Source organism: Nothobranchius furzeri, chromosome 2, assembly GCF_043380555.1.
Source record: "Nothobranchius furzeri strain GRZ-AD chromosome 2, NfurGRZ-RIMD1, whole genome shotgun sequence".
Taxonomy (NCBI): Eukaryota; Metazoa; Chordata; class Actinopteri; order Cyprinodontiformes; family Nothobranchiidae; genus Nothobranchius; species Nothobranchius furzeri.
Genome location: NC_091742.1, coordinates 100,073,911 through 100,087,578, shown reverse-complemented (window position 1 = coordinate 100,087,578; position 13,668 = coordinate 100,073,911). Strand labels below are relative to the sequence as shown.

Genomic DNA, 13,668 nt, shown 5'->3' with positions numbered 1-13,668 from the left:
CCTGCACACCACCGGTTCTGTCCTGCTCTCGCTTCATCCCGCCCTTCTTGCTCTTCATGTTGATGCTCGTGTTGTGACACATGGTCAGTGATGTCATCATTAATGTTTCGCTCTGGTTCAAAGTGAAAAGGCTGAACAGATGACGTGTTGATGTCGCTCAACAGTCCCTACAGGGTCCCAAAGCCGCCGGTGCAACCGAGGTACAACCATATGACGTCACTACCCAGAGTGCAGTGCGATGCTAACAACAATGGCGACCTACGAGTTAAACCATTTTTACTAATTTTATAAAGATTAAGACATCAAGAAGGTTTTTACACCATTTTAATATAACTGATACTAACATTTATCTTTTAAGAAGCACAGAGTTTTGTAACCTGGGTTCCTTTTAAAATGACAACTTTTGTCGCCAATGGCAGTGAATGAGTTAATGATGATGAGGGTGGCTCCTAGATGCTGAGGTGTAGGGCTAAAGTGTCATCACTCACTTTGGTCTGGTCCAGACGCCGTCTCTTTACTGGTGCTCCTCAGTAGGTGACGTGAAGCTCCAACATCTGAGCGTTCTGTGTTCCTCAGAGGAGAAGAAAAGTAACATTAGCACTAGCTACATTATTTTTACTAGCATCTCAAGGCCTTGGAGAAGCAGATCTTCACTTACCTGAACATCAGACCAGTTTGTCCCAGCTGAGCTCATCAGGGCGTTAGTCTGACAGCCTGTCAGTGAAACACGGCTCCAGCCTTCTGGATGTGGACTCTAAAAAGCAAAGGAGCATTTTTACTGTTGTTTTCATTATTTTACAGCTGATTTGATCAGATTTCTGACGCTCATGCAGACGAGTGTCGGTGAGAGTTAAAGCTTTAATGTATTTTCCTGTCTTAAATGTTCTTTTTAAGTAATCATGTGTTAAACTAAGTCTCAGGGCGTTGTCCTTTCAGCCCAGCTCTGGTATGCTGATAAGACATGTAATTTGTCTCTGTGGGGGTTGGTGGAATAATCTGCCCGGCAACAGGAATCCATAGTTTCTGAGTGACTCAGCAGTTTTTGGCTGACCAGCAAACAACTCCATAAAATGGATCCTTCCCCTAAAGCTTGGTTTATGCTTGACGCATTCACTTTCCGCTTGGTGATGCGGCTCGCGGATGGAACGCGCTTCACAACTCGCAGCGTTTATGGTTCGTGAGGCTCGTCTCTGCGGTGAGCCAATATTCTCCCAAACTGTAGGGGGCAGCATGGAGCTCTACAGCATGCATCCAACACTACACCATAGTAGAAGTAAAAATTACTGTTTACAACATGGCATTCCAGCATTTTTAACAGCGTCCTCGTCTTTTCCGACAGTGCGAGCTATTTCTCTCCAAGAATTATTAACAACGTGTTGATCACGGTGATCTCTGAGAGCTGAATCATACAAATGTCTGTATTTACGAACCTCTGCCATACTACTTCTTGCCAGTCCGCCATGTTTTTCCACGTCCGATCGTCCGCGTGGTTTAAAAATTTCCTAGGTGCGCGGTGCGGAAATTTTGGGCCGTGCGGAGGCGCGGTGGAGGGGCGTGGTTGTTAAAACGACGCAATTTTGGCGCGCAGAGCCGTGCGAACTTCGCAGACGTGTCAAGCATAAACCAACCGTTAGGGAAGACCCAGCCTGAGAACAGCTCTGTTATTGGCTAGAGTAGAAGGTGTGGTGTCTAATGATTAACTGCTCTTTGTTTCATTTCTCCTGTGTTTAATAGAAAGTCTGTGGTGGAAAGAGAGAACGCAGAGAGACATATCCTCTCTCTCCATTGCAGCGCATAACCTTACTGATCCGTTCCCTTGTGTGGTTTATTTTAAGGATATAAAAATACCCAACAGCATGGCCAGATTATAATACAGGCAAACTGGGCACAGGCCCAGGGACCCACAGCCACAAGGGGGCCCACGCGAGCAGCAGTCTTTTTTTTTTAGTGCAGCAGTCCTAACGTTGGAGAAAAATGTTGACAATTAAATTTGCGCCCATATTTTCTAAGTTAACACACATTTTTTTTTAACAACAGTAGTTTTTGCATCGTTACTGCCTGCTTCAGCCCTCTCCCCCCTCCCCCTGCGCAGCGGCCGCAAACTCATGGATGCGCCTGCAGCCTCTCAGAGTTCCTGCTGATCTACACATTGAAAGAATCATTTCATTTTCTGTTCCTCACTTCTGATTACCTTCAATTGTGTCTGTTTGTTGCTACTAGAGTTGTCACGGTGTGAAAATTTAACCTCACGTTTACTGTGACCAAAATTATCACGGTTTCCGGTATTATCGCGGTATTTTTTTTAAACGTGCTACATTTTCACACAATTAAATAAACCCTGTATGTCAGGAAATATTGTCCTCAGTTTGTGTCTAAATTTTGCCTAAAATGTGTTATTTTGTAATTATGTTGTTTATTTGTTTACATTTTTTTCCCTTTAGTCTTTAAAGTGCATGTCAAGTGTGCCTCAGAGTCTTACCCCACCCATGTATCAATTTTAAAAAATGCAACATTGGTAGGCGTTGCCTGGAGGACCGAGAGGGCGGAGCCGCGGCAGTGACGAAGAGACGGCTAACTAGACGAAGCTAGCTCCCTTCACTCTGAGCAGTCATTAGAAGTGGAGGACGTTTCTCCCCCTCCTTACCCAGACACTCGAGAAGAAAGGGACCAAGTCTATTTGGAGGAGACAAGCGGACCTGAGCCTTATTGTTTTGAGCTTGTGAGTTGCCTGAAACTAGCGGAACCGACCCAACAAAACCAGCTCTGAATGTAAGTAGCCGTTAGCCATAGCATTGGGTTAGCTGCAGGGTTTGTCTCCACGGCCCGAGAGCTAGTATTCAGCATGTTTTAGAGATTTATCTGCATCAACACACCTGGTTTTAATCAGCAACAAACAGCTGAGCTGCTTAACAGCTTATCTAACCTGTTAAAGCAGGAAAATCCACTGAAACGTGCTGGATAGCAGCTCTGGGCTCAAGCTACAGTGTGCTGCATAAAGTTATGAAAATACCCCATGAGAAAATTATTCTGTAATGTGTTCAGCCCACTAAAACTGTCCTGATTTCATTATTTATTTACTGATACTAGCTGCTCTTGGTTGCAGGTGATCCTCTGGTGTCTGCAGCTGGTCTCCTGCTGATGTCGTCGGGATCAGGAGCTTCCAGAAGAATGTGCCTTTCAATGACTCTTTCCCCCTTATTTGTTATATTAATTAAATAAATCTCAATTTATATATTTCCTGTTTTTGTTCATGTCCATAAATACTTAAACATGCTTGAAATTAAAACGAGCTTTTAACAGTGAGGTGCTAGTTTAGTTCATCACAACAGAGCTAGATAAACATGCGACAATGTGATAATTCAATTAATGTAATTTATAAATATCCATTAAAATATCAAAACTGGAATCAAAATGAGATATTTGGCAGCACAAAAAACTTGTCAAACACAATATTTATTATAATAATTGTAGGCAGACAGGAGACAGAGCTGATGGAGGTTCTCAGTCATCAAAGGATGGCTGAAGGCTTTCCAGGAACAGGAGATGTGGTGTTGTCTCTTCTCTCTCTATTCTGCCAGATGAGCTGGTAGGTTACAGGTGTGTGAGGACATCCTCATGCTCTCATAACCAGATGACAGGTGTGTGAGGACATCCTCATGCTGTCATAACCAGATGACAGGAGTTATCAGGTGATCAGCCAGGCTAATGATGAGATGCAGAAAGAAAACAAATCCAGGACAGTGTACAGTAATAAAAATACTTGTGGTGTTGCTCACCTTATGTGCTCTTATAGAGTTATTAACGTGTGCCTGCCTCATGGTGTAGAGTCCATATTTTGCTGAGTGTCCTGCAGTAATGCAGGTTATTAGTTAATTTACTTTTGATAGCAAAAACAAAATATTTAATTTAAAAGTTATTTACCAGGTGAATCAGCTCACACGTCACCACCAAGTGTCACAGGGCCAGAATCAGTAGCCTCCTTCATGATGTAATCATATACTTATTTAATTGTTAATATCTTAAAAATTCAGAAATGTTTTAATTTTTTTACCTTGAACAGTTCACTGAGCTTGCACTGTCACTGAGGTGGAAGCTGGAATCAACAGCAGACACCTCACACTTTGGTCTTTTTAGGAGGTGTGGATGCTCTGGGACCTTCTGGAAGATGAATTTCTGTCATGGTCCCTGTGTCACAAGACACACTGCGGCTGTGAACTCTATAAAAACAAAGAAGCAGCACATTTATAAACGTTTAAAAGAGCATAAAATCACTTGTAACAATCTGTAAAACAAATTAAAACTAGAAGGTAATAAAATGTTTACATAGAAGATTATTAAAAATAATTCACCTTTGCTACGGGTAACACCACGTCAGCCTGGACAAGTGCATTCTTGCAGATTACTAAATCAGTCTGACAGCCAGTGTCTTGGGTAGATTTAGCCTGAAAAAAAAATAGAAGCACAGTGATGTTTATAAAGTCAGATAATATACGGTACAAAAGAAACTGTCCCATATAGGTGCTTTATAACATTCCTAGTGTGTGATCGTTGTTATAAAGTAAAAGTCAGTCACATATGATGTGGAGACCCTGAAATGCGACCTCCTGAACAGAATTCCTCACGGAACCGGGTCACACTGTGCTGGATTTCACGCTGTAATGCTGTCTGTCAACTAGTGCTGCGTCAGTTTAGAGTCACTGTTGCAGAATTACCGACTGACACAAAAACAACCCGAATTTTCTCTGAGCCTGACAGTCATGTGGACCGTTTCGTCGGCCAGGGCTTCGAGATATGTTCTGATTCGCCGCTGATTCTAACCTTACATCCCGTTCCACATTTTGTGAACTTGACAAATTAGCCCGAAGGCAGTGCAGGCTGATATTAGCTAAATGGAGTGAACCACGTCTCTCAAACTTTGCATTTAGGAAGGGAATTGTCTTTAGAAGATGTTAAAACTTTTATTTAGCTTACTCACCTCAGACTGTAGCCCGTCATGGTGGGGGAGCAGAGTCGGTGGGCTGTATCTAAATCGCGGAAGAGCCACGGTGGGCACAGCCTCCCTCTTGGAACGGAGACGTGCAGAATCGCGGGTAAAATGCTGGTTGCAAACTACAGCACCAGGCGGGAGCTGAATCTTTTCCAGACAAGCAACCACTGGCGCCTAATTTCTAAGTCCAGCGGAAAGGAGTGCAACCCGACAGAGCTCCGCAACCATACTACACTACACCATCTCACCATGCTAACACGATATGGAGCACTAAACCCGAACTACTTTCCTAATTACACTAACAGCCAAACAGTAACTAAACTACAATATCCAACAGCCAAGCTAACACTAAATAAGTATGTATAACACTAAAAGCTATGCTAAAGACTAGGATATGCTAATGCTATATGCTAATGCTGAACTACGGCTAGCCTCCTACACTCTCATGCAAATCCAACTCCCAACTCGCCACAAGGCGTGGCCGAGACTCCTGATGCTTTTATAACGTTGACACAGAGCTGCTACGTAGTACTCTACTGGATTACGTAGTATCTTACTCTTTAGCCATTGGCTAAAATTTATTCAAAATGTGTCAAATTCTGTGTTTTAAGCTGAAGGTGGAGCTATACTGTGGTATTTAGGCAGAATTTTTAATTTTTTAAGAAAATGCACCAAAATGCTAAAATAATGAATACACACATTTAAAACACTATTAGACACTCATTTATACAGTTCATCAGCAAAAAAAAGTTAATTTAGACGTTACTTGCTCTTTAAAATACCAATATTTGCCCACAACTTCTTATTTTTTGTCTGTTTGATGTCATCATTTTAAAAATATTAGATCAGATGATACTCAGTACTCAAGTAGCCTTCTAATCAGATACTTTTTTACCCTTACTTGAGTAACAAACCCTATGTCAGGAAAATATTGTCCTCGGTTTGTGTCCTTCCAGTGAGCTTTGCAGATGTGGGAAAATGTCATCAGGCAGTGTAGCTGCCAGCTGAGCAGCTGATGGCAATGACCCTTAATTGGCTCACAGAATGTATATAAGCCACACCCTTCCAGAGGAAATTGTTTGGGTTAATCTGTTTGTGGAGAAGTTAACACTGTTTGAAGTATTGAAATTAGGTCTTAAGCCTAAAGTCACCTCAGCTGCACATTGCCGACTGCATCCCCACGTAAGTTTTGCTGTATCGACACTTGTTTGGGTTATTAGTTTGACACTATAGTCATTGTTGGTTTTTCCTGTCCATCACCTAGTCAAATCTACAGATAAAGCAGCTTTGAGGAATTATTGTTTTGTTTAGCACCCTTGGCCAGCGGAGCAAGGTAAATGTGAATATAATCCAATTTCTGTTATGACATTGAAGTTGTGTTCACCTTTTATTTATGCTTTGTACATCTCCAAACAGTTTTCACGGTGCAACTCGGAGTGAAGTCCAAGACATTTGGACCAGAGAAACAAATAAAAGTTTATGCACCAGTCGAGGCTCTCCGTTAATTTTCTTCATGGTGCCAGGGGCAGCTACAGTTAAATTCATAATTATTCTCGGAGAGAGACCAACTCTTATCTGCCCCTGGGAGCCCCGTAATGCATAGCGTCATTTCAACATGGCGGTGTCCGCGACACGGTGTATATGCAGGTAGCGGCGCTGCGGCTGCTTTATATAGCGACTCGTTGCATTCTCCCTCCACCCAAATCCTCGGATCACGCATTTTAGCTAAAACGCTAACGTTAGCTTGTCTTGCGTTGACTGTAGAGTTGTGGGTGATGGTCACGCAGATGTGTCATGAGATTTGAAGCGTTGCTGCCTTTCACAGACACTTTTTCTGCACGTGCTGCAAACAGGAAAGCCGTCTTCTATCAGCTGTCCCTCGGTAGGCCTGTAGCGACGCCTCGATGACGTCGAGGATTCGATTCTAAAAAAACGTCGACGTCAAATCCGGAAGTCGACGCACCACGTGACATAAACAGAGCAGCGCGGAGAACAAAATGCCGTTCATCTGATAGACTCAGCAGCAATGCCTCAGGGACCCCGGCGCCCTACCTCAAAGGTGTGGGAATGTTTTAAACGGAGCACAAAACGTGAAAGTGCCGTTATGTGCAGTCTTTGCACCATGGAATTAGCTTATCACACCAGCACAACGTCCGTGTGGGAGCATCTGAAGCGGAGGCATCCCACTGTTACCCGTGACTCCCACGAACAGAAGTAAGTAACATATCACATTGTCAGTGTTTGCTAAATTGATTGCATGTTTGTGTAACATGTGCGTGAGCTCTGCGCACTTCGGTAGGGCGTTTTTGGTTTGGCTAAACACAGCTTTATTTAGCTAACGTTAATTAGCGATAGCATATAATGCTGGCCTAAATGGCTAACTAGGTAATTGCTGCTAGGCAATGACAAAATCTATTGTTGTACAAAACATGACTTAACATTACAAAATTAGCCACACCAGCATTCTCAAATGACTTAATCATGGCATAGCACTGCAATCAGGCTAAGAGCAGATTTAAGATGCCTTACTTTCATAGCTGTTGTTCTGATATGCTCCAAATATGTTCTAATTTGAATTCTGCAAAGCCTATACTTCTGTGTATCTTATATTGTTGGCTTCATTGCAACAGGGAAACATGTTTCTAACTGTGCATTTTGACAATAAACACTTTTAATCTTTGAATTGATTGTGTTTTCCAGAGCAAAGCAAAGCACCTTGTCTTCTTATCTTGGGCAAGAGATGCAATGCGCACCTCAGCCGAGCTGAATAAAAGGATCTTGAAAGTAAGTAATAAATATTAGCTAACTGTTGCTTGCTTTCAGCATCTTTTAGGAGGAAACTGGTAACTATGTAAAAAATAAAATTCACCCTCACTTAGATAAAAACAGATGACAAATATGACAATAGAGTCCAGTTTCTTTAATGTCCAACGTTTGCTTTTGTTGGCTTCTTTTTTTCTTCATGTCCTTGTGTGATTTGTCTAGTAATTAAATGTTGAATGCTATGTTGTTTCTATATTTATATTTTTATCTTACAGTTGATTGTTAAAGACATGAGGCCTTTGTCTCTTGTTGAGGGTGACTCCTTCATCGATATGGTCGAATACGCCTGTCCCGGCTTCAAATGTCCATCCAGGTGGTGGTTCACAAACCAGATGGAAAAAACATATGAAGATACTCTGGAGAATTTAAAGAAGAACATAAAGAAGAGGTCCTCAAAAATCACACTCACCACTTCTGTTCAGGCTGTACAACTGGGTGCTCTTCCTTAGAGACTGTTAAACAGTTTTATTTTGTGTTAAACACTCGGATGTTCATGCTGTGACCTGCACAGTGTTCTGTTTTGCACTAAAACTAGAGTTAAACTAGAGTTATTGGAACTGTGTTCCAGTAATAATACTGCTTTTATTTTGTTTTAAGCAGAAGATGTTTGACTTTGGAAAATCATTGTGTAATAAAGTCAATTATACAATTTTGGGGGTAATTCTTTCAAATATGTTGGTTTTAATCAATTGTACAGCAAAAAATAAAATAAATAAAATCAAAAGATTAATCATTTAGTCATTAGAATAGTCGACTATTCGATAAACTAATCGCCAGAATAATCGTTTTGAAAATAATCGTTTACCTACAGCCCTATCCCTCGGCATTCTTCAAATATCCAAAAGATGCCCGTACTTCCCACTTTGTCTTCTTTGAGGGATGATAAATGTCCTGAGCGCTGCCGTCTCCTCCTTTGGCCATTATTTCAGCTTTAGCTTCAAGAAAGTTTTGGTTGTAAAAAACAAAGTGCGCATGTGCTGCCGGCAACTTCAGCAGATGATACGGCGGCTGGTAAGGGTCACCGCGTCTACACTGCAGCCACGGTAATCCACCGAGATAATGTATTTTTTTAAAAACAAGACGGTTATTATTATTGTCCACTTTTTTTTACCGAGGTTTACCGCTACACCGGTTACCGTAACAACCCTAGTTGCTACCAGGTACAAAAACTAACTTGTTTTTATTTGACTATTTTTCTGTCCTGCCTGTTTATTATCTTCCTGCATCTCCTCTCAGTCCTGAAGAAAAACTGCTACCTGGGTTCATATATATTCACCTTATGAGTTACCTTTGAACTGCAGTTCTAAAAGATCTACCAACTGCTAATATAGCAGGGTGCACGCCGGCCAACCGGTGCAGAGAAGTCTCCGGAGGATGAAACAGGTGATGAGCACTCGCTCCGCAGCAGCAGCGAAACGCATCAGACACAAATAAAAGACAGAAAGCATGAAGGATATGAGCCGACATGAACAATAGTGTTAAATTTGTTTTTGAGGTGGCGAGACTTTGATAATGTTACTGCGGCCGTGCTCAGGACGCATCTGTCTGGAGCGTGTCAACAATCAGAGCTCTAAATAATCGCCAGAGTCCGCATAGATAATTTAATATAAGCAGTACCAGGATCGTTTTCGGGCTAAAAAATAGTCTACAGTCCATCTTCCCTAATGTGTTTGTGGCCCTGTGGATTTTTCTAACTCTACTGGTTACAAATTGTGAAGGGGAACGGTCATTTTCACAAATGGCAAGAATAAAAAATGATCTGAGAGCAACACAAACTCAATAGTGCCTCACTGTCACTGATGGCTATTGAATCTCAGCTTGTCAGGAGTCTGGACTTTGATGACATTGTAAATGAATTTACTAACAGAAAGGCCAGAAAGCAGTTTTACTGAAGGCAAGAGGAGACCAACAAGAGGAGACAAAAAGAGGAGAAAGGAGACAGGAGTCAAGAGGAGGAAGGAGACAGGAGTCAAGAGGAGTAAGGAGACAGGAGACTAGGGCCTGCACGACTTTATTTTTTCTAAAGTCGACAGTCAAGTAATGAAAGTCGAGTCGACTTCGACTAGTCGTTGATGACGTCATACGCCGGAAGCCGGGGGGGGGGGGTCGGTAGGTTCGCTGGAGTTTTTGACAATTAAATTTTCTAAGTTAACACATCTCTTTTAACAACGGTAGTTTCTGCATCCTACTTCAGTCCTCTCCCCCCTCCCCCTGCGCAGCAGCCGCAAACTCACTGATGCGCCTGCAGCCTCTCGGAGTTCCTGCTGCTCTAAACATTAAAATAATGATTTTCTGTTCCTCACTTCTGATGACCTTCAGTGGTGTCTGTTTGTTGCAACCACCAGGTACAAAAACTAACTTGTTTTTATTTGACTATTTTTCTGTCCTGCCTTTTTATTATCTTCCTGCATCTCCTCTCAATCCTAAAGAGAAACTGCTACCTGGTACCTGGGTTCATATGTATTCACCTTATGAGTTACGTTTGAACTGCAGTTCTAAAAGATCTACCGACCGCAAAAACAGCGGAGTGCCGCTGCTCGCCGGCCGACTACAACGGGACCGTTTTTGCTGCGGAGTTCATGCCGGAGCGGAGCGGAGTGGAGATAGTGGAATCTTGGGGGTGTGTCACCGGAGGACAACAGGTGATGTGCCTCGCTCCGCAGCAGCGAAATGCATCAGGCACAAATAACAGACAGAAAACATGAAAAGAAATGAGCCGACATGAACGATCGCGTGTTTAATTTGTTTTTGAAGTGGCAACACCTGATTTGGCGGTGCTCAGGACGCAATGTCTGGAGTGCACGTCAATGATCAGAGCTTTGCATGCACACACTGGTTAAGATTAGGATGGGGGTGAGGGGAAGGTTAAATTGCAAGAGGGAAAAGGTCACAGTTTGGTTAAATGTCCGTTTTACCGCCGGTGTCAGTAGCGCACAGCGCGTTGCCTCCGCCTCGATCCAGACGTGCAGGGGCTCATCACCCGCTGTCTTCCGAGGACTGCATCTTGTCAGTCATTATCACGTGACAGCGACTAGTTGATGACAGGCATAAAAAGTCACTACAGAGCCGTGAAGTTGACTAGTCGACTAGTTCATACAACCCCTACAAGAGACAAACAAAAAACATGCAGATATTTCATCTTTGCAAACTTTTCAATAACTGTATAATCTTTTAAATAATTCTGCATTACTTGCTGTTGTAGTGTGACAGTGGGATCTCTTTTACAGCAGACTCTTGCCCCCACTGTCCCACAGACTGACAACATTTTTGTTATTACAGACAGAAGAGAAGACAGGTGCGCTGTGAGGAAGAGAGAGAGAGAAAAAGAGGAGAAAAGAGAGAACAGAGGAAGAATGACATATGAGTGAGGCACAATAGGAAAATCATCAGGTATGAGTGTTTGTGATTAGGTTATAAAACTATTTTGTCCTGGAGGTAAATGCTTTTGTATAAACATAAGTAAGCGATTTTTAATATTGACTGTGTTATGAAATGTCTAAGCTAAGCACATTGTGCCCAGGGGCCCCTGCAATGATAATCCGGCCCTGCCCAACAGTGAGCTTAGCTGCGTGTGACTGATGCAGAGTTGGTTTTTATATCTGCAGAGAGACAAAAACTAGCCTCACTTCACTCAGAGATTGTTCTTTAAAACTCGTATTAAATCCGCTGTGCTGACGCACTTTAACCTTTAGTCGCGCTGCTCTTTAGCTGATCTGGGATTTATTTACTGGATGCTAACATCACATCACACTCACGGAGTAACACACACAGGCGCTCTGCTGCTACAGTCAGTGGAAGGTTATCATCTGGTGTAAAAAGGCGTTCATCACAATTCCCAGATCACGTTTTATTCCACGAAAATCGTCCGAATCCACATTAATCTGGGTGCTAGCTTTACTAGCATGTTGTGCTAGCGTTAGCAGGTGGGATGCTAATGCTAGCACGCTGCTAATGCCCGTAAATGAACGTGTACAGTAAAGTTAGCCGACATTTTAGAGTGATATGAAGCTTACCGCTCTGCTGCTGTGTCGAGCTGGGTCCAGCCAGCCGCGGGGCCTTTCTGCTGGGCTAAACTAGTTCGTGTCGCACCGCCACACCTATAAAACACACTTTTGTTGCCTTTTCTAAGAGATGCTAATGACTCCAACTTGTTGTTTCCGTTTCGGATCTTTATTCCGGGTTACTGTTGGCCGCAGCCCACGTCTTAACTCCAGCAGAAACACCGTTAACGATCTCCGATCACACTAGCTCGTTTTCTTCTAAACAACCGAACCGGAACTCTGCCGGCCAAGAACATCCCTTCAACATAAAATTCCAACCACAACAAATCGTAACCCATTACACTACTGTACAACAACGTAAGAAGTGACACATAAAGCCTATATTTGCGCACTTATGCTAACCATAATAGTAGTTTGAAATAATTTAAATTAGGGCTGGGACTTGATTAAAAATTTTAATCTAATTAATTACAGACTTTGTAATTAATTAATCTCAATTAATCGCATTTTAATCGTTCAGGAAAATGTGCTCTCAAAGTAAAACTTTTAATTAAAATTATGAGACAGAGAATCAAACATTAGACATGGTTATTACTGTAAACTAAAGCTTTTAATAAAAAAATGCATTTTAATTATTTAAATGTCACTGTGTGATATGAAAGAAAAACCCAAATCAACTAAAATTTATAATTACAAATAGAAAACACCTGCAAAGGGTTCCTGAGCCTTTAAATAGTCTCTCTGTCTAGTTGAATGACTGAAATAAATTTGACTTTGCACCAGATTCTAATTTTTCCAGTTTCACTTGTTTGTATAATTGGGAATTTTTATTAGCATTTCTACTCATAATGTAGTAAAAACACATATATAAATAATAATCCTTCAAAATGACAGTAGAACAGGCACAAATATGATCTAGAACTTAAATGTACTAACTTTTAACACCAGAGCAGGCATGGCATATTCTGAGAATGATCAGGAACACTAACTGGTTCCAGTTGGATGACTGGAGGATGATGGGAAGATAAAAGATCATGGCGAGGAAATAATGATCTAACGAACAGGTGAGCGGACCTTCCTTACATGGGAAGTCCTGATGTCACGTTAAGAAGGGGGTGCTGCAGACCCGCAGATTCACGCCTGCAGCAGCGAATCTGGTGTGATCTCCAGCCTGATCACAACTTCCTCGTTCCTCGCTGCCCCTGATGCACTTAAGCATCCGCCCCTTAGCTGATGACAGCTTCAACACACCTGCTGCTTAATGATAGTAATGCATGCGATGATGTTAGACAGTGACTCGTCTCAGAAACGTATAACTCCCCGACAGAATTGTTTAGAAAATCATCAGAAAAGTTTCAGAGTGTTTCTGTTTTAACGTAAACTTCTGTTTTCAACTTTAAGACACATTGTTTGTGATTGTTTACAGAGTAGTGAGAACACGGAGCGTTGTCCCAGCGGCAGCCAGGTGCCTCTCGTTTGTCTGACTACTTTCATAAACTACTGTTAGGGCACAGAATTATTCTGTCTGGTGCTTTCAGCGCTGCACAGATGTTACGTAAATGTTAAAAATATAGCTTACCGCAACTTTTGTAAAGTTTCCGTTGCCACCGGGCAGCCGCAGCAGAGACGATCTCTGAAAAATGTCTGCGACACGGACTCCGTTGTTGTCTGGAAGTTTTTTTTCCCCCAAGTTAAGAAAAGAGGCGGACGTGTTTCCTAAATCCTGCATCAGTCCAAGCAAGGCAACTTCTTTCTGTTTTTATTACGTTTAGTAGCCATTAGCACTGTGCATTGTTGTGTGCGTCAGTGATATTCAGTCTACGAGGAAGTCGTGCAATGACAAAGGTTCCGCCGTGC

At 42.2% G+C, this 13,668-nt stretch overlaps 1 protein-coding gene across 2 annotated transcripts in view; it reads right to left on the bottom strand.

The window, feature by feature from the left end:
• LOC107373927 (zinc finger protein 585A) overlaps window positions 1-12,220 on the bottom strand; it is a 95,253-nt gene extending 83,033 nt beyond the window's left edge. Inside the window, exons 1-9 of one of the 2 annotated variants that reach the window (XR_011519164.1) lie at window positions 11,824-12,220; window positions 11,001-11,110; window positions 4,976-10,912; window positions 4,350-4,442; window positions 4,052-4,217; window positions 3,922-3,979; window positions 3,777-3,847; window positions 659-3,659; window positions 489-563 (exon numbers count right to left, since the gene is read on the bottom strand). The gene's annotated coding sequence lies outside the window, so the exon portion shown is untranslated. Of the gene's footprint in view, window positions 1-488; window positions 572-658; window positions 3,660-3,776; window positions 3,848-3,921; window positions 3,980-4,051; window positions 4,218-4,349; window positions 4,443-4,975; window positions 10,913-11,000; window positions 11,111-11,823 lie in introns of both variants that reach the window. The other variant, XM_070548427.1, reaches the window with a different exon arrangement.
• Window positions 12,221-13,668: the final 1,448 nt, after the last annotated feature.